Source organism: Kogia breviceps, chromosome 5, assembly GCF_026419965.1.
Source record: "Kogia breviceps isolate mKogBre1 chromosome 5, mKogBre1 haplotype 1, whole genome shotgun sequence".
Taxonomy (NCBI): domain Eukaryota; kingdom Metazoa; phylum Chordata; class Mammalia; order Artiodactyla; family Physeteridae; genus Kogia; species Kogia breviceps.
In genome coordinates this window covers 118,022,802-118,045,579 of record NC_081314.1, presented here as the reverse complement: position 1 = coordinate 118,045,579, position 22,778 = coordinate 118,022,802, and the positions used below count along the sequence as shown (strand labels likewise).

General features: G+C 35.9%; 1 protein-coding gene across 15 annotated transcripts in view; it reads right to left on the bottom strand.

Moving 5' to 3' along the window:
* The window catches only part of ROBO1 (roundabout guidance receptor 1), a 1,123,100-nt gene that overhangs the window by 334,285 nt on the left and 766,037 nt on the right, over window positions 1-22,778 (bottom strand). The gene's annotated exons all lie outside the window — the stretch shown is intronic.

The following is a 22,778-nucleotide window of genomic DNA, read 5'->3' as shown; positions in this document are numbered from 1 at the left end:
TATTACAAATAATGGCATGGCTTCCTGGAATCTCATTTTTAATGAAACATCAATCAACACTTTAGCAAAACATATGCTATATAATAATAAACATTTATGTTAAAATATATATGATGGAACTGTTCTTTACATAGACTTTTATATTTTTCTAAATAATAAATATATATGTGTATATATGTGTGTGCATATATATATATACTTTCTCAGTTTTAATTAATAAATTAAGTTCATTTGTCTCCAATAATTATGTTACTATTTTAGTAGACTTCAAAGATGAAATGTTAAATAATGGAGTTTAAATAATTGAATATAACAGTCAATGAAAAAGGATACTAGGTGAGAGGCTACATTCTCGACCTTATGTATGACTTAATAAGTGAAGGCCTGAGTGTATGTGTCATTTAAATATTTTCTGTCTGTACCTTATTTTTTTCAATGAGATTATAATCTCTAAAAGAGGGATCAAGTTTCATATTTTTAATATTCCTACCTTATTGTTGCCATGGATACATTTCATATGTAAAAATCTTAGAGATTTCTCAACTTCAACAACCAAACATTAAACCTTGTTCTCATCTAGTGTTCCAATCTCAATAAACAGAGAAAAGTAGAAACCAGTCTTGCTTGACACCCCTCTTTCTGTCCTCTAACCCTCCCCCAAATGTCTTAAATCAATCTACTCATCTCACTCTCTACAGCCAGCTACCATCCCAGATCAAAGTACTATAGATTCCCACCAGGATTTAGGAAAGCTCTTAAATAGCTTCACTTCAATGCAGCCAAATAATGGCTCTGAAATACAAATACAATCTGGGTCCTCCCCTACTTCAGTGGCTCTTAAAATAAACCCTTTCCTCTTAAAATTTTTGTGGTATATGGGCCTCTCACTGTTGTGGCCTCTCCCGTTGCGGAGCACAGGCTCCGGACACAAAGGTTCAGGGGCCATGGCTCACGGGCCCAGCCGCTCCGCGGTATGTGGGATCTTCCTGGACCGGGCACGAACCCGCGTTCCCTGCATCGGCAGGCGGATTCTCAACCACTGCGCCACCAGGGAAGCCCTCTTAAAAACTTTAACAAGACCTACAAGAGTCAGTGTGTTCGTTCCCCTATCTAGCTCTCAGGACTCTTCCTGTTCTACTCCTTTCTCTGCTTTCTTCACCCCAGTCTTCTGTTACTGCCACAAATATATTAAGCTTCTTCCTACCACAGGCCTATGCCTGCCACAGCGTCTGGGATCAAAAGGATCTTACCCTAGTTTATACCCATTCTTCTTTCAAATCTCGACCTTCCCTGATCTTTACCACAAAATTTAAATGCTTCTTTTTAGCAAGGGTATGAAACTACCTATGATAAAATAATCAGAATTATATTTTAAATTTACTTGTTTGATGCTTTGAACACTGTCTGTCTTTCCCATTACTCTGTAAGATCTGTGGGTCTGATTTTGCTCATGGTTGCTTCTCTTATGCCTGGCAGAGTGCTGAACACACTACAGATAATTAATATGTGTTGAGTAAATAAAAAAATAAAGTGCTAACAGCAAAATCCTATTTGAGTGGAATGATCTGAAGCTTAATAATCATGCACTGTATAAAGAGACTTCAAAAGATTTTATTTTTAAACTGTAACCATATACACATACTGTTTAATCTTTACTAGACTGTAAGCTCTGCAAGGGGTTTATTTACATCTCTAATTTGTAACTACTGCAGTTACTATTTCTTAATGAAATGATAAATGAATGATGAAACTAAAAGATGTATTATTTGCTTATGTCTACCACAAAACAAAAAAATTATAATCTGAAATATTGAGTAATAGTTTTATCATCTGAAATATTGAGAAATAGCTTTAGTTCAGTGCATGGTATACAGCATACTATAAATCCGTTCAATGAAACCAGGCTCTAAAAGAGGAGGAAACAAGCCAGCTACACGGGAAAAAAATTACTTGGAAACTCGTGGTCTTTAGCAAAGGCTACACTGAAGGCAAATGAAATTTAAATTGAATTTAAGATTACTCAACCACAAGTGCTGTATAGCTTCAGAAAATAAAGCACTGTAATATATTACTGACCTTTATTTCGGCTGTAATTATGAAAGATGAATGCTAATGAAGATCAACTGCTGAGGTAATATGTATTTAATTTAAGCCAATTTTATTTGTATCCTGTAAGTCTATTTCAGATCGGAAACAGGGATGTACAGGTTGCTATAAGAATACAAAGAATGGGCACTTAACACTGCCCAAGAAAGGCATACAGACACATGAAATTTGAGGTAGGTCTTGAAAAGTGAGTCAGGAAGAAAAGAAAGGAAAGGATTTCACTCAGAGGTACAGCTACAAAAGCATATGGTACACTGTGGGACCTGTAGGTAGGTTAGTACAGCCTCAGTATAAGGCAGCTGTCAGATGGGCTTTGTACATCAAGCCAAAGTTCTGGAACCTAAATGAAGGCAACAAGAACACTCAAATATTTTAAGCAAAGGACTGCATGCTTAAGTTTGGTTTTAAAGAGCTCACTCTTGATAGTATGAGACTAGACTGCAGCAGCTAAGCTAGGAAGGGATTAGTTAGGACACTTTTACACTCTTTAAACAATAAATTCTGAAAGCTTGAACTTGGATCTTGACAGACAGAAAGGAAGATAAAAGGAAGAATCTAGAGATATTTAGTTACAGTATCAACAGGACCTACTCACTGGCAATGTGGGAGAAGGTGGAAATGAAAAATGCATAAGATGGAAGAGAAGAAGAGGATAGAGAGATTATGAGTTTCTGATCTGAGCAGTGGGTGAAGGGCAGTCCCAATGAAGGTCAAGAATAAAAGAGTGGGATGTGGTGAGAGGAAGAGGACAGAGATGATTTATTCAGCATGAGATGTGGAGAGTTTGGGATACTTCCAGAATATCCAAATAAGGCTGACAAGTTGCCTATTAAATATCCAAGTTTGACCTTAGGAAAAAAAATCTCAGTTAGATCCATATTTGAAAATCAAGTTGGAGACTGAAACACTGGGAAAGAATAAAACTGCCTATGGAGCGCGTATAGAGGAAGTAACGGCCAATTAAAGAACCTGGAGATCACCCAGGCTCCACGAAAGTGCAGTGGAGCTCAAGACTCTCTCCATCCCTAACCTATAGCCCCGTATAGCTGGACCACAGTCAATATGACTTTTGGGAGTAGAGAGCTCAGGCCCAAGTTTCCACCATGATGTTTGTACAGCAGCATTCAGTAAAAGAGTTTCAGCAATAAAAATGCTCTCTATTCTATTAAAGGTTAAATTTTCAAAATGCTCTGTGAAATATTGTTTTCTCAGATTGTTTACTCAAAGATCTCGGTTCTCAGGGTCTTTTAATCTTGCTAATGCACATTATGTGCTCTAGAAGAAAAGTATAATATGCAGCAATTTCTTAAACTTATTTGGCCACTGAACTCTATATTTTTCTTTTTATGGGACATCCCACTGAACTTTGCTTCTGAGGAACACACTTCAAAAGAAAATACACTCTGTTAGCATATAATAATCTGAAGAGAACGGACAGGGTTGGCAAAAAAAAAAAAAAAAAAAAAAAAGTTACTTGGCTGTAGAACCAAAACTTTTGGAAATCACAACAAAAAAACATAGAAATGCCACATTTCTCATAACGTACAACCTTCAAGAAAGGAACTTTCCAATTCCCAAGTGATATTTATTACAAGTCATCAGTTAACCTCAATAATAACAATTATAAATTGCACTCATCATCTCTATTACAAACTATAATAAATTATTCTTTATTGTCATGTCTAAGCAGGAAGAAAAGGAATGGAAAAGAAAACAAATATTAATTATCCACCATCTCCTTTGTCACAACAGCATTTTCATGAGGTGGGTGTTGTTATCTGGTATCCATATGGGGGAACTGAGCACTGGTGCTTGGCTGGAAGGTGGCAGTGCTGGTATCCAATCCTAGTCAAATTCAAAATCCTTGCTCTTTCCCACTATTCCATAAATATTTCTAGGATTAATAAATTAAAATCCATTCTTGTTTCCAACACTGGAAGTTGTTAATTTTGATTACTTTTATTTAAAATGTAGATAATGAAAACAGTAAGAAGCAGTCAAACCTGATAACATCTAATGTTCTTTTCCCATGCAATCAGAGAATATCTAACTGTAAATCATATGATTTCATAGTCACTTAACTCAGTAAAGACTTTCATGATGAACGAATGAGAACACAAAGCATTCCTTGTACTGTGTGAGCTTATCTAAATATGAGCTTGCATTTCTGAGTAGCTCTCTTATTTTATCAGGTTTTAATATTTGAGAACCTCAGTTTCTACACACTGTTTGCACAATTAAAATTAAATATCACTGATCCCCAATTTTTTTTCCACCAGCATGCTTTGAGGGAAAAACGTCACCCAACTTCTATCAATAACTGTGATTCACTTTCTCAAAGAAGGACTTTGAGGGAGTTACACCAAGAATAATTAGGGAAGAACATATATAAATCTTAGACGTTGTCTCCATCTCCACTCTGTCACAACACCTCTCTTTATATAATATTTTTGACTCACTATTCATAAAACACCTTCTTTCTTCAATCATAAATTCTGAGTTCCTGTAAATCACCCAACAACCACCATTTTAGTTATGCTAATTTGGGAATTTTTTATATAATAAGATAAAAAGTTTATATTACCCTTGGCAAAACCAAATTCAAGGTTTCAACTATATTCTGCATAACAAACTAAAAAGTTACAAAGAAGAGAGGGTAAAAGAAAGGGGCTGATGGAGTGAGGCTTTAACAAGGAACTAGGATGATTACGTCAGCTGAATCCTGACAAAACAAGGCAAGAATCCTGGTAGGACCTTGGGAATATAACACAATTGACTTCAGGAAAGGCCAGCATCAGGGAAAAGGACAGGGCAGGATTCCTTCAACAACTGCCCGGTTGTAAGATAAAATATAAACACGAGTGACTGAAATATCTAAATATTTACACAACCACAGCTGGAAAAAGATACACACATAAGTGCTAAGTATTTCAAGGAAATATATCAAAGTCACATGAGATTTATTATGAGGAAACCAAACTCCTAGTTGGATGTAAACTGTTCCCCCCTTTAAGACATTGCATTTACAGAAACATAAGCAAGTAACCGTTTAAGAGACTGATTTGTTAATATTCTGCTGAGGTATGCAAACATACAAATATATAATTTTATTCTTTTTTCAAATGTATGATTTTATTCTTCTTCTCTAGTATAGCAGTAATACATGTCTCAGGGTTTTGTTTGTTTAGGTTTTCAAGTCTGTTTCTTCTTAGCAGATTGAGCAAAGCAGTATTTATTTTATTAACAAAGTTTTGTTTTGATCCAAATTTCTTTTTCCTATTCCGTGGTAGGTAAAATGGAAAACCTAAATGATTAAAATATCCATTCGTATCATGTATCATATTAAAACATCTGCAGCACAAGAATGCCTGTAATATTGCTAAAAGCACAAGAGAAACAAGTTCAGCGAGTAGTTGACATATGCACAATGAATATTAATAGACAATTTGGTGACATTTACCCAAAGGGGGGTGTGGAGAATATATATTTGCCTTGACAACATACCTATATTTGTAAAAGAATACTTATATTCTTAAAAGAGACTTGCCTCTTAACCTTTTTTATTTAAGCTCCATTTACATCTTAAGGAGCAAAAGCCCTCCAATTATTAACATAAATCCTATCATGGGCTCCAATCCTGTAATTTTCCTGTCAGAATTTCATCCTACAAGGAGATATTTGTTAAAAATAAGAAGACAGCACCCATTAATTATTCACTGTGCAGAGAGTAGACTTAAATATCCTCTACTGAGTTATACACATTTCCCAAATACTCATGCTTACTGTAACTATAAAAACAGAGCACACTCTACAGAAAAACTTGGTAATTTCACCTGAAATGTATATAGAGTAAAGGAATACAAGATGCATTAAAATAATTATACGATTAATGGATCATGCCATTTTCCTTAGGTACTTTGTTCCTTCCTAATTCCCCTTGATTATAATCCCACCTAACAAATTGGAGAGAGGGATTATTTTCTAGTCAAAATTTAGAATAATCCCAATAATTAACTGAGTGCCACTGTACTATCTGTTACGATCTTAAATGATTACCAAACTAGACCAAAATGAAATTCCAGGAATGAATCCCTGGTATTTTTGTAATATTTCTACAGAATCTAATATCATATGGCTGTGTCCCCAGAGATGTGAGAAAGACTGACAGTAGCATAAGTTAAGTTTTTGAAACAATATTGCTTGCCCTTCCCCCATTTTTAATAATATGATCATGGAATACAAATATTGCAGAAGCTACTATGGCATTAACTGCAAGAATTGCCTCAGCTGACTCAAATCAGCCAGGATTTCACTATAAGGTATAACTAAAGGGATTGGAGGGTTGAGTTGTTTAGTTGAGTTCATGCTTCCTATCTGCCCTTTAGCAAAATTTCTAATCAACATGCAAATAAGAGAATTTTATTTTCAATAAAATGCCAAACAAAAATATTTGCGTATCTTAAAGTCCAAATTCTCTCACTCTCTTACCCATCAGTTTACCTATGTATCATGCCTATATTGCATTAAGACTTGTGCTAAGCATTGGCAACGCAAAGAAAAATGAAATAAAATTCCTAACCTGAACAGCCAGAAGTTCACCAAAAGAGACAGAAATATTAATAAAGATAATATTGAAAAATAAGAGCCAGACAAGGAGAGGTAGGAGGAGGAGAAACTAGATTCCAGAAGAAGGAACTGCATTGGCAAGAAAGCATTAACTAATATAGCATTTGTGGGGAAATTTTATTAAATCTAGAGAACGGATTCAGTTTGAATGGGTTTAAATATAGGCTCTGCTACTTGTTAGCTGTGTAAGCTTGGATAAATTGCTTCACCTCTCTGAAAGTTTCTTCATCTTTAAATGAATATAAAAATAATACCTATGCTTTATAGGACAGCATAATCCCTGAAGCACAAAATAACATTGCATTAACTCATGGGTTAGAACCATTAATGTAGTATTTTGGAAATTGGAATGAAGACCATTGTTTGATTTTATGATTCTCTTCTTCTGGGATTACATTAGGACTCTTGTTAATTTATAAAGAAATCAATTACATTTTTCCTAAATCTGTAAGAACAGTTGCAAACTAAGCCAGTCTCTAGTTTTAGTTGAGAATTCAAACCAAAATAATTTCTCATTTACACAGTTCTTGGCAAGATCTGGCACAATTCCAGCAAAACAGTTTTCAAAAGAGGATAAAAAAATAAAATAAAACTAGAGCACTTAGCACAGCCAACTGATTGTTTTACTAAGAATTATCAGATGTTGACGTCAAGGTCATCTATAATGAAGCATCTCTGTTCCGTGTGAAAAAATATTCCATATAGATATACTGATTAAATATATTACTTTCAAAACTTTAAAAGACAGTAATGCTTTTAAAATAATACAGATTATGATTGAGAGGGCCAAGATGGTGAAGTAGAAAGACACTGAGATCATCTCCTTCCACGAACACACCAAAATTGCAACCCTTTACAGGGCAACTATCTATGAGAGTGACCTGAAAACTAGCAGAAAAGATCTTCCATAACTAAAGATGTAAAGAAGGAACCAAAATGAGACAGATAAGATGAGCAGAGACATAGTACAGTCAAGACCCACACCCCCAGGGAGATGACCCACAAACAGGAGGAGAATCACGACTGCTGAAGTTTTCTCCAAGAAGCGAGACGTTTAGGCCCCTATTGGGCTCTCTAACCCAGGGGCCCTGCCTGGAAGAAGAGCTCCCAGAACACTTGGTTTTGAAGGCCAAAGGGGTTTAGATATGGGAGAGTCAGAGGGCTATAGAAAACAGACTCCTCTGTGAAAGGGCATGCAAAAAATTCACACCCTCTGAGTCCCAGCCCAGCGGCAATAATCTGAAAGGAACCTGGGTCAGATCCACTTGCTGATCTTAGAAAAGCCTCCCACAGAGGCAGGAGGCAACTGGGACTCCCCTGAGGACATAAATGCTGGCAGCAGCCATTTTGGGGAGCTCTTATACCATGAGGACACTGGTGTAGGCAAGCACCATTTTGGAGTCCTCCCTCTGGCCTATTAGCGCTAAAGGCTTACCTGGCCACCAAGGGGGGCGGCCCAGCACCAGTCACCACACAAAGCAGGGCTTAGCAGTCAACCAGACCACAAGCCCACCCCGCCTACCAGTGCACCCACAGTAGTTAGCCCTGCCACAAGAGAGGGGCCCAGGTAGCCCACACAGGGGACACCCCAAGAGCATACAGCTCTGGTGAACAGAGGGGAGCATGCTGCTGGGCCCCATAGGATGTCTCTTATGTAAGGACACTTCTCCAAGACTGGGAAACCTAACCAACCTACCTAACTACATAAATATAAACACAGAGAATTAGGCAAAATAAGGAGGCAGAGGAATATGTGCCAAATGAAGGAACAAGACAGAATCCCAGAAGACCTAAGGAAAGTGGAGATAAGCAATCTACCCAATAAAGAGTTCAAGGTAATGATCATAAAGATGTTCAGTAAACTGAGTGAATAGTCATATCGTCCTTCTTTTCCTTTTCATTACGAATATAAAAAATCCTATGGGTAGCGAGAATAGATAAGGTTGGTAATTGTGTAGCATAACGTTTCAAGTCAACTCTCTATAGATATACTAAGACTATCAAAATTCACAAATAATTCTTTATTTATTAATGCTCATACTGATGAACCAAGATATTTAGGTCTGAACACAAAATCGCTTATTTCAGCTTTTAGGACTGTTTTTTTATAGACAAAGCGTTTTGGACAATATTTTGAACTGTGAAAAATTGTTAATGTGTGGTGCTGTGAATATTTTTTATTGCTATGGAAATATAGTTCATCCTAATATTGGATTTTCAATATATTAGAACAAATTATGTGGCATTCCAATCAATGTTAATTTATACTTCATTTCTTTGGATATAATATAGAAACAGCAAATGGTTATAAATTTTAGCTAACTACTTCAGTACACAGAACATGAGCAGACCTTCCTTACTGAAATAGCAACACAAAAACACTCTTATAACTGTATAAAATAAACCTGGCTGGGCTTCCCTGGTGGCACAATGGTTGGGAGTCCGCCTGCCAATGCAGGGGACGCGGGTTCGTGCCCCGGTCCGGGAGGATCCCACATGCCGCGGAGCGGCTGGGCCCGTGGGCCATGGCCGCTGAGCCTGCGCGTCCGGAGCCTGCGCTCCGCGTGGGAGAGGCCACAGCGGTGAGAGGCCCGCATACTGCAAAAAAAATGAAAATTTTTTTAAAAAAACCTGTGTTACTAATCTTCCTCTGTCCTGAATTCAAATTTCTGAGGAGAAAACCTTTATTCTGAAAATAATCTTATTTTTGTGTTTAAAAACGTGTTTTTAAATCATAAATTAAAAGTACATAAAAACAAATATGGATAAAATACAATTCCTTAACTGTACAGAAGTTTTTAAAAAATGATTATGTAAAGTAATATTTATCAATTCTTTCCCTAAAGGGTTACATTAGGTTTTCATAGAATCTGTATAGATATAATTTACTTAGTCAATAACCATTAATCAGTTAAAGTATTAAAATAAAACTTTCAACTTTACTTCTTGAATTAGTCATGCTTGAGCCATATTTAGAGAACTTTTGAATCTAGGTAAGTTATTAATGTCTTCAAGATAGAGTATGGAATTGCAATTCTAAAATTAATGGTCTAAAGAGTCTAAAGAAAAGTACTCTTTTGGAAAACAAAATACTTAAAACAACCTTTTAAAAGATTACTGAGAAATCTCTATAGGAATGCAGTCAACTTCACTCATTTTAAAACGCAGTCAATACTTCTGACATGAACAAGAATTTCTAAACAAACTCTTTTACAATTAGCAAACTTTCATCTTTATCTCTCCATAACTTCCCCATTTCTCTCTCATTATATCTCAAATTTAGTTCTTACAGATTCTAAAAGGCACCTTAATAAAAAAATGCTGAGAGGCAGATTCTAATCCCTTGACATATGAGATTATGGGGATTTAAAAGCTATTCTATATGTTAACTTAAAATCGACTCTGTAATCTTTATTTTCTAAAGAGATAAGTAAATAATTCATCAGTCCACAGCAAAGCTCTGTGTAGTTGATCTAACAGAGAAAAAATCCATGTACATAAATTATTACCATATGTAAATTTTGATGCAAAATGATAAAATTCCAAAAAATTCTTCTAAGAGGATTTTTTTCTTTTTTGCACTCTGACTTGAGATTTGTAACGCTCTCTTTCCCTCTCGCTCTCTCTCTCTCTCTCTTTTTCTTTTGCAGGTATGTTTGGAATTATTTTTTCTTGTGGAATGGAGGTCTGGTGTCACTTTTTCCTGAGGGTTTTTTATTTTTTAATTGCAATAATATGTCTATATGAATTTATCATTTTGTATGTTAATACAACTTTAAAAAGGAAATATAATACTTTTAATCATTATTTTGATGGTGGTTTAATTAATTTTGAGGGGAAAACGCCATAAAATCAGTTTTGATTAGAAAGCATTTATAATACTGAAATATTTCTGCTTAGTTACTAAATAAAAAATAACTGAAATACTTCTACATCTCCAGTGCCTACAATAGCATCTAGCACTCAGCAGGTATTCAACAGAATTTGTTGAATGAATAATCAGATAATGGGAAAAAAAAATGATGGGTGCCCTCACACGTATTTATAAACAGTTTAGAACATGGTACAGACACACATCCATGCTTGAAGGCAGTCAGTGCCCACCCTCCCACCCCCTCACCACCCCCACACCCCCACTCCCACCCCCACCCCCTGAGTTCAAGAGAAAGTAAGGGAAATCTTTACTTCTGCTTCTGGGAAGCAAACATCCGCAGGAAAGGAGCCCTGAAGCAATGGCCTCCCTGAAAGGATTTGGATTTGGAGATACACTGGTCCATTTGAAGTAGGGAGCTTTATTTAAAATTAATTCTAAGACCTTTGGAACCTGTACACAGTATCACGTGCAGCACAAATACAAAGATTAACACAAGTGTAACTTGCACAATTCTAGCACAAGAGATAGACTGAGAGAAAGAGAGACAGAAGGAGAAACAGACCAAAAAAAAGATGTAAAAGGAATATTAATGTCAATTTCTTAGGGACTGTTGAAAATGGATAGGTTTTGTTTCCTTCTCTCAAATTGTCTCTAGTTTTTAAGTATTCCATGATGTTCTGGTATTATTTTCAAAATAAAATATTTTATTTTAGAAGTGTGAAAGCCAACAAAATTTTTTGGAAAATATGGAGAAAATAAAATTCAAATTTGCTAACTCTTTAGCATTCATTTATTCACTCAACAAATATGCACTAAGTACTCACACTACACCAGGTCTTTGCTAGATGCAGTTAATACAAGAGTGCAAACAAAGAAACAAACGAAAACAGTAGTACCTGCCTTTCTCTCTCTCTCTCTCTCTCTCTCTCTCTTTTAGTTACTGAAAATGCAAGTTAATGTGAACGATACACAGCTAACACTGTGTGCACTTAAACAATGCATATGCACTTGTATACCTTTTAGCCAATATTACACTTTTTTTGCGAACACACAAAAGCAATCACTGAACAAATGAAAGAGTTGTATATGCAAAACCGTGTGCAACATAGTTAGAATTAGTGGAAGCAAATGTACTCCATGCAAGATAGAATGAGCAGAAGCAAATGTCTTCAACCAAAAATAAACCTTCCTGGAAAGGCTGAAAGTCTATATGAGATTTAAATGAAAAGAGGCCACAAACCCTGAGGCGCAGAGCTGCTTGGTCATGCCCTGTGTGATCACTAGGAGTTCAAAGACTGGATATGGATTTAAACCTATTAACAGGTATCAATCGCCTCTTCTCTTTAGGAAACAAATAGACCTAATTATTTTACTTATCTTCGATACATTACAAGGTAATTCCTAGTCTATGTCACTCAGGGAAAGTCTTTTTTTTTTTTTTTATCCTAAATAAATTTTCTCTTCACATTTGACTATTTTTGAACAATTCTGAGACATTCTATTCATAATAAATTAAGACCCAATTACATTATCAAAATATATTTACATTTTTCCTACTCAGCCTGTTAATAACTAGTAGAATATTTCAATATAATAGGTAGTTCTCTAGCTTTCTGCTAGCACTGAAACAAGAACTGAGATGGAGAGGGATGAAAGTTGTTTTTGTTTGTTTACTTGGCTGATTTTTTGTTTTATTCATTTTAGAACTGTATTTATTATTTATAACTATATTTATATAATGTATTATATTATATATTATTTATTTATATAATATGGTCTTTTGAAAAAGGGTAATTTTCTTTTGAAATAAGTATTTTGTTTACTACAAGTATGTATAAAATTGCATCTAATGTTTTCAGAGACAAATACAGGCTCATCAAAATAAAGCCTTCCAAAATATCAGGTACAGGCATTCCAAACTGGAGTAGTAACAACCCACTCAGTAGGTAACCTTTAAAAATTTTTTTTTTAAATATTAAACATTAAATGAAAGCAATGAGCCTCAATATGTGATCCATCTTTATTTGTTTTAGAGGTTTCTCTAATTTCTAAGTATTCTTTATTTTATTTTTCTGCTTTAGAAAAACTTGGGATGAGGTTAAGTGTAGATAAGTGGTCCCTGACCTATTCAGTCATGCCCTTTGGGTGTGACAACTTCTAAGTGGTACTTTACACAATGTGTAAACTTGTGTGTAAAGTTTGTGGTACTTTAAACTTTGTAAACTTGTGGTACTTTACACAATGTCTCAACTTCTCTAAAGTTTGAGAACCACTGAACTAGAAGCTGAACCTAGGATGATATATATTTCTCATATTATTGAGTGTTCTGAAATTATACCATTTTTACAATATTTCAATGACTACTAATGTTAATACTAGCAAATAGTTATACAGTGCTTACTATGCATTCCACACTATTCTAAGTGTTTCAAATACATTAACTCATTTAATTATCACACACACAAACTGCAATGTTATTATTAATCCCATTTTATAGATGAGAAATTGAAGCACAGCAATGTTAAGTAATTCACCTGAGGTCACACTGCTAATATATGAGAGATCTGAGTTATGGTCTCAGGTAATTTGGCTCCAGAGTTTACATTTATAATAGCTATTCTCCACTTAACTATTAGCAGAACCATAATACAACATTTAGTGTAATCGTGTATTAAAAAATCTAAAATATATATGACTAATGTATACTTGCAAGAATACGCTCTTCAAAGAGAATATTTTACTCATATACTTGTGCATTACAAAACCACTGAGTCAAGAAATGGAAAGAAAATGGCAAATATTGTTCCAGGGGTAGGAAGTATAACAACATAACTTGAGCTGTTGTCTCAACTTTATTCAATTTAAAAATTAACCTATAGTATAAACAAGCCTCTCAAAATCGACAGCCAAAAAGTTATGCTTCCTTTTATATATTACTTTTATAAATAAAAAGTATACAAAAACTGATACAAATTAAAATAAATAATAAAAAATGCATTGCAGAAAATGTAGAAAGTATGGAGTAAAGTAAATAATAAAACACTTACTTATAATTCCATACACTTACAGAAAAAAACAAGGCTATTATTTTAATACCCTTCCTTCCAGTATTATTCTATTCATTTTTACATGATATATTTTAAAATCAATTTTTTCTTACAGTAAACATTTTGCCCTTTCACTAGGAACTCATGAAAAACATATTTTTATGTTTTTTAATGTATGTATAAAAAAACAAAATTTTAAATGTATAAATAATATATATCTCATTGATGTGTTACAATTAACTGAACTTCCTTATAGGAAGTTTATTTCCAAATTTTTAGGATTATCAAAATCTAAAGTTTAATATCATGGTGTATACACATTCATTCATGTATTAAATTATTTCCTTAATATATCATCTTAGTTATGGAATTTGGGGACCAATGCATTTTTTTTTTTTTTTTTTTTCCTGTATGCGGGCCTCTCACTGCTGTGGCCTCTCCCGTTGCGGAGCACAGGCTCCGGACGCGCAGGCTCAGCGGCCATGGCTCACGGGCTTAGTTGCTCCGCGGCATGTGGGATCTTCCCGGACCAGGGCACGAACCCGTGACCCCTGCATCGGCAGGCGGATTCTCAACCACTGCGCCACCAGGGAAGCCCGGACCAATGCATTTTTAAAAGTTTAAGTGTTGATGCATATCTTCAAAAATACATTTTTAAAGGTATCTTTTTTATCTGTAACCTACAGTTGTCTGGTACTTTGATTATAATACTGTCTTTCTAAAATGTTACTTTAAAATTCTCTATAATCCTTTAACATACGGAAATGAAAATTAAGTATGAATATACTATTAAGTATATGATTTTTCTTTAATGCTATATTCCTAGTTACATCACTTTAAAAATATGCTTATTTGTGCCTTCAATTTGGTTCACACTGTTCAGAACCTTCCTGCAAAATACTAATGACTACTCAAACCCCTATTTTCATTACAGATTATACATTAAATTTACAGGATTAAATTTACATTTAAACATTTATTAATTCTCAAAACAACTTTAAATTCTAGTCTCAGGAAATCTTCAAGTTCTAATTCTTATTCATCCATTAGCCACACAACTCAATGGTTTAAACATAATCTGTCTCCTAGAATAATGGAAATACAAACAAAAATAAACAAATGGGACCTAATTAAACTTAAAAGCTTTTGCACAGCAAAGGAAAACATAAACAAAATGAAAAGACAACTTACAGACTGGGAGAAAATATTTGCAAATAATGTTACTGAGAAGGCATTAATTTCCAAAATATACAAAACAGCTCATACAACTTAATATCAAAAAAACAAACAACCCCATCAAAAAATGGGCAGAAGACCTAAATAGACATCCCTCCAAAAAATACATACAAATGGCCAACAGGCACATGAAAAGAGGCTCAATATTGCTAATTATTAGAGAAATACAAATCAAAACTACCATAAGGTATCACCTCACACCAGTCAGAATGGCCATCATTAAAAAGTCTATAAATAATAAATGCTGGAGAGGGTGTGGAGAAAATGGAACCATCCTACACTGTTGGAATGAAAATTGGTGCAGTCACTATAGAGAACAGTATGGAGGGTCCTTAAAGAACTAAAAATAGTTACCACATAATGCTGCAATCCCACTACTGGGCATATAGCCAGAGAAAAATAATTTGAAAAGATACATGCACCACTATTTACAGCACTATTTACAATAGCCAAAACATGGAAGCAACCTAAATGTCCATTGACAGATGAATGAATAAAGAAGATGTGGTACATACAGACAATGGAATAATACTCAGCCATAAAAAATAATGAAATACTTGCATTTATAGCAACATGAATTGCTTATAAGAATCTAAGGGAAAAAAAAGATACAAATGAACTTACTTATGAAACAGAAAGAGACTCACAGACATAGAAAACAAACTTATGGTTACCAAAGGGGATAGAGGAGGAGAGAGAATTTAAGAGTTTGGGATTAACTTATATACACTACTATATAAAAAACAGGTAAACAAACAACAAGGACCTACTGTATAGCACAGGGAACTTTACTCAATACCTTTTAATAACCTATTATGGAAAAGTATATATATATATATATATATATATATATATATAAAACTGAGTCACTTTGCTCTACACTTGAAGCTAACACAACATTGTAAATTAGTAATACTTCAATGAAAAAAAGACTTATTTTTCTTTAACATCTTTACTGGAGTATAATTGCTTTACAATCGTGTGTTAGTTTCTACTGTATGACAAAGTGAATCAGCTATATATATATATATATATATATATATATATATATATATATATATATATATATATACACCCATATCTCCACTCTCTTGCATCTCCCTCCCACCTTCCCTATCCCACCCCTCTAGGTGGTCACAAAGCACCGAGCTGATCTCCCTGTGCTATGCAACTGCTTCCCACTAGCTATCTATTTCACATTTGGTAGTGTATATATGTCCATGCTACTCTCTCACTTTGTCCCAGCTTACCCTTCCTCAAGTCCATTCTCTTTGTCTGTGTCTTTATTCCTGTCCTGCCCCTGGGTTCTTCAGAACCCTTTTTTTTTTTTTTTTTTTTAGATTCCATATATATGTGTTAGCATATGGTATTTGTTTTTCTCTTTCTGCCTTACTTCACTCTGTATGGCAGTCTCTAGGTCCTTCCACCTCACTAGAAATAACTCAATTTTGTTTCTTTTTATGGCTGAGTAATATTCCATTGTATATATGTGCCACATCTTCTTTATGCATTCATCTGTCGATGGACACTTAGGTTGCTTCCATGAAAAAAAGACTTTTATAATTATCTCATTAGTCTGGAATGTTAGAACAATAGCTACAATGTACTTACGTTCCATTTTCATAATTCTCACAATCCTCAAAATGTTCTGAGTTAGGTACTACTATTATTCATAATTCATAGATGAGGAAACAAACTGAGGCACAGAAAATAAGTCACCAGTCCAAGCTTTGACAGGTACTAAGTGGTGGAACAGAGATTTACATCTCTGCAGTCAGCACCAGAATTCAGGCACTTAACCACTGATCCATGCTGTAAAACAGTACAATTATTTAAGGATTTATCTTGTGTAAGAATAAATATCATCAATCCAAAGATTTCTCTTGAACTCTCATTAATGTAGGAAAAACTAGAAAAAATACTTTCGTTCTACATGGTAGTTGGGAGGAAAGAAGGTAGTGAATTCATATCAGAATACTTGGGTTTTTCTCCTAGGTTCATAAATTACTACCTCCCCATCCTCAGTTACTGGGTCAGTTTCTTCATCCATAAAATGAGGTTAATATAGCATGTTAAAGTTGGAATAAGAACAGATAAATTTGTTGACCCTCACATTTTCCAAACAAAGGAAAATTAGTCAACGGTTTGAAAATACTTGATTAAAGCTGACAACAAATAATCCCTTGTAGCCAGCACCAAGACCTGGTTCTTCTGAATCTTTTAAACATGAGGTTCAGGATAAAATCTTTTGTAGAAGAGTCTAAAGAAGAGGTGTTCTTAGTTCATCCAGGATGTGCTTCAAAGTGTCTATGAATTTTTGAAAGCGGAGGCAAATTTCTCTGGGCATGCACAGAGATATAAAAAGTGACATAGTCTTAGGACAAGTTCTAATCTTCACAAGAAATATAAGGTTAATTATCTTTACTTTTTTAGATGAATAAAGAAAAGTTCGCAAGAGTAAACAACTTGCACAATATCTCCCAAATAATTCATAGAGAGCTGAGAATCATATTCAAAGCTGCAGACTCTAGGACCCACAGTCCTTACAATGCATTGCCATGCAACACTGCTTCTCTACCTTCACATTTTAAACTTCTGCTGGACTCAGCACAGGCTGAGCAAAGCTAACACCTGTTATTATTATTCCCTTGCCCAAGCAGGAAATTCAAGTTATTTTGTGTGGAGAAGTATTTTAGCAGACATTAATATTAAGAAAGGAACAACACTAGCTAGCATGAAGGTACTGAGCACTTAGTAAATTAGTAACTTCCAAGCATTTATTGGGAATTGTGCACATGTGATCTCCCCATATCTTATACATATATATATATATATATATATATATATATATATATATATATATATATATATATACATACTTACCTTGTAATGTTGGTGAACTAATCCTATACTTCAAAATCTTACAATGGAGGACTTCAGGACTGAGAAAGACTGGTGTTTTTTAGTTGGGGAGGGCTTATATATGTTGGGAAGTTCAGAATCCAAGAAGTTTGTGATGAAGCACCAAAAACAAAATATATACAGTAAAAGCCAGAGAAGAAATAAGAACCAAAAGTGAAGTAGGGAGACTGCTTTCTCAGAGAAGACGAGGTTTTGGTTGGACATGGAAAGCTGGATATGATTTGGATTGGTCAAAGGTTCTTTGCCCCTGAAATTATTTGGAGTTTTGTGTTGATAAACATATTTGCATTTTTCTAGAGAGACAATCTATACACAGAAAAGGCCATCAGATTCTTGAAGAGGGACAGTAAGGCAAAAATAACATTTTTTAAAATAAATAACAGAATAGTTGAGTGTTGCCATATAACAAAGCACAACAAACTGGGGGGCTTAAACAACAGAATTTTTTTGTCTCACAGTTCTGGAGACTAGAAGTCCAAGATTAAGGTCTAGCAGGATTAGTTCCTTCTGAAGGCTGTGAGGGAGAATCTGTTTTATGCTTTTCTCCCAGCTTCTAGTGGTTTCCTGGCAGTTCCCCGGCTTTTGCTGTACATCACCTCCCCCCCAAACTCTGTCTTCATCTTCACATGGTCTTCTCCCTATCTCTCTTTTTGTGCCCAAATTTCCTCCTTTTAAAATTGGGTTAAGGCCCACCCTAATGACTTCATCTTAACTTGCTCATCTGCAAAGCCCCCATCTCTAAATAATGTCACATTCACAGATACTAAGGGTTAAGACTTCAACAACTGTTTTTGTGGGACAAACTTCAGCCCATAACAACCCCTGGGATAAGCAGAAATGAGTGAGAAAGATGATTTAGAAGAAATATAGAGGGGAAGAAACAGAGAATAAAGTGTCAAAAAGAAGCCTAGCATCATGTATATGAATGAAGGGTTTGGTCTAAAACTAGTAGAAAATAGGAGCTGAAATGTCAACTTGGGCCAAACTCTAAGATCTACAAATGTTCAAAAGAGGCTTCTGGATTCTAGCCTATTAGCAACAAAGAAGTTCTTAAAAGATTTTGATAAGTAAAATAACAGGATGAAAATGTTGTTAATCTGAAAAGATAATCACCTCCCCATAACGCAGGCGTGAGGCAACAAAGGTAACAAAAATGAAAAATGCAAGTGGCATTCTGAAGTAAGAATTCACACAACTCAGTCCAACAGCTCTGAGGTTTGGGGTCTGAGAGACAAAAAGAAAGCCAGCTTTGGGTTGCATTCATTTGAAACTTGTGTTTGACTATGAGAAAGCAACCAACCCTGTCAATTTCGTTTTTTTCATTCATTAAATATGACATAACTCTAAGATTTTTAAAAAACCAACTTGAAGCTCAACAGATGATGTTTTAAAAGAGTACAGAGAAGGCTTTTTTTTGCCATACCATTCCCATGGATTTTTTAATTTCAAGAATTATATGTTTCAGATTATAATATATAATTATACTATATATTCTCCTAAGATAACGTCACTGGATAATTTAGAAATTATCTTTGATCTGTTCAGGAAAATGCTATCAAACTAGCATAGTTGCACTTAAAATTTAATGCTAAATTCCATGAACATTTAATACAAAAACTGTTTTGATGATACACACAAGCTGATATAATGTAGCAATATTAGGACAAATCCTCAAGGTTGTTTAGAACACTTAGCTTTATTTTTTGCAGATCATTTTTAAACCTGTTTTATAAAGTGATAGAATATTGAGGCCACTCCTACTTCTTTGAGCAGAGTAAGAAATGTTCTTTGGGCAAGTTTTTTAGCAGGAAAATCCCATGTACATCAAAAAAGTCTTCAGATGATTACCATTCCAAGTACAAGTTGAAACCATCTAAGTAATTTATCTTCTTTAAGCATGTTTATTCTTTTCAGAGAAAGAACAAAAGAATAAAGCATGCAATCTTTGTTATTTAATTAGAAGTACTGTTTAATATGAAAGCTACTATTGTAAAGAAATCAACTGTCCCTACTTAAAGAAAGTGATTTTTTTTTTTTTTTTTTTTTTTTTATTCTATGTTTGGTTGCCTTGGGTCTTCACTGCTGCGCGCAGGCTTTCTCTAGTTGCAGCGAGCGGGGGCTCCTCTTTGTTGTGGTGGACGGGCTTCTCATTGCGGTGGCTTCTCTTTTTTTTTTTTTTTTTGCGGTACGCGGGCCTCTCACTGTTGTGGCCTCTCCCGTTGCGGAGCACAGGCTCCGGACGCGCAGGCCTAGCGGCCATGGCTCACGGGCTTAGTTGCTCCGCGGCATGTGAGATCTTCCCGGACCAGGGCACGAACCCGTGTCTCCTGCATCGGCAGGCGGATTCTCAACCACTGCGCCACCAGGGAAGCCCGCGGTGGCTTCTCTTGTTGCGGGCTCTAGGCACTCTAGACGCGCAGGCTTCAGTAGTTGTGGCACGCGGGCTCAGTAGTTGTGGCATGCGGGCTCAGTAGTTGTGGCGCACGGGCTTAGCTGCTCCACAGCATGTGGCATCTTCCTGGACCAGGGATCAAACCCGCGTCCCCTGCAGTAGCAGGCGGATTCTTAATCACTGAGCCACCAGGGAAGTCCAAGAAAGTGATATTTTAATAAGGCTAACTTTCAAAAATAATTCCCAATACCATAAAAACCATAATGGGGCCACATTTCATTATTCTTACATTCTAATCCAGTGCTGTCCAAGAGAATTTTCTGCAATAATGATTAAAATGTTCTATATGTGCTCTCTCTGATACAGCACCCATCAGCCACATGAGGCTTTTGAGCGCTTGAAACTCAAATTTTATTTCATTTTATTTTAATTAATTTCATTTAAATAGTCACATACAACTGGTGGCTACTGTGTTGGACAACACAGTTCTAATCTACTGGTAAGTGAAAATAAATGCAGAAGGGACAATCAAAACCTATACCTGTAGCTCTTAAACACTGCTATGTATCACAATGAATATCATAATTTACATTCATGAATGTTAATTTCTGGGGAACTTCGGAGTAAACTAGAGAGGTGGGCTCTTGTTAATTATTCGGATGTCAGGGATCCCCACTCCTGATCCACTGGACCAAGTCTTTCAAAAATCTATTTTTAACAAATACCAGAGGTAATTCTGATGCACATTAAAGTCTAAAAACCCCTGATCTATTTCTGGTTCCACTGCAAAGTTGAGTCACTGTTTCTCTAACAGGAAATATGCATTCATACTAACTATTGAGTTCTAAGGTTAAAACATATTGTTTTAATTTAAATAACATTGGCACCTCTTAACCAACATTTTTGAAGAGATCCATCTCTTTTTTTTTGTTTTTTTTGTGGTACGCGGGCCTCTCACTGTTGTGGCCTCTCCCGTTGCGCGGAGCACAGGCTCCGGACGCGCAGGCTCAGCAGCCATGGCTCATGGGCCCAGCATGGCTCACGGGCCCAGCCACTCCACGGCATGTGGGATCTTCCCGGACCGGGGCACGAACCCGTGTCCCCTGCATAGGCAGGCGGACTCTCAACCACTGCACCACCAGGGAAGCCCGAGATCCATCTCTTTAGAAACAACTGGAGAGTAAATTATTTCACATTCTAAAATACCACTAGTATTAGTATCAACTAACTTCCCCAGACAAGTGCTGCACTTCATCAGATCTCTTTCTCTCTGTAGATCCTATAGTAAATGACTCATCTGCCTTGATTATTAACACAACTCTTTTTTATTGTACAGCTTTAAATCCATGCCCTAATACTGGCTACATAAATCTATGCAATGTCATTCTCTGATTCTCAATTTTCTTATCTGAAAAATGATATAAAACTGGAATGAAAACTCCTACCTCCCAGAATTGGTATGAGGCCAGATGTAAAGTGCCTAGCAGAGAGTCAGGCACATAGGTAATAAATGCTAGGTATCCACTTCCCTTCCTCTTCTCAGTGAGTGCTTTTCTATTTACTTCCCTTTCAATCCATTCATCTGTCAATATTGTGGATACTTGCCTGAAACCACTTTACCTCTATTTTCAGTTTTAAAGCTAGGAGGAGGATGGGCTTCCCTGGTGGCGCAGTGGTTGAGAATCCCCCTGCCAATGCAGGGGACACGGGTTCGTGCCCCGGTCCGGGAAGATCCCACATGCCGCAGATCGGCTGGGCCCGTGAGCCATGGCCGCTGAGCCTGCGCGTCCGGAGCCTGTGCTCCGCAACGGGAGAGGCCACAGCAGTGAGAGGCCCGCGTACCGCAAAAAAAAAAAAAAAAAAAAAAAAGCTAGGAGGAGTCTGAGAGCATGCTTCCCTTTGGCAGGGGAAATCTAAGGACATGTGACTCCTCATCAAGCCATATTCTGTGACCTGCTCACTCTTGCCCACCTCCCCCCTCCACTCCACCTTTAAAGCTAAGCTACTGTTCATCACTCTAAGCCACGCCCAGTTCCTGTAACTAAAACCTCGCTTCCCTACTTATGACTTGATTTTTTAGGTTTTGCCTTACACACAACCCTCACTCTTTCATCCTCCAACAAAGAAAGAAAAATGGGCAATTAAGACTTCCTTCATTTATACAGGACTTGGGAGTAAAAGCCCCTCAATCTGGTCATACAGCATTTGATATATCTTGTTTAGAAGCAAAAAAGGAATGGTGACCCTCCATCTTTTATTTTCTAGTGGTATTACACAGCTGTAGGGTTGGTCCACATTTGAGAGTTAATCCCTTGCATCAATAGGAAAAATTCCTAAAATTAAAAAAACCCTAAATCTAATAAAAGTATTTCAACATTATGTAAAGTGATTTCTCCACCTTATAAGAAAATACGGTAATTGTTCTAAGCATTAGGGTAAAATTGAATGCTATCAAAAAAAAAAAAAAAAAGTTTTGATTTTCTCAAACTGGCTACAATTACGTACACAATTCTTTTGAGGTTTACCTGTTCTTAGTCTTCCAAAGGTGAACCCATCACACACTTGCTACCATTTG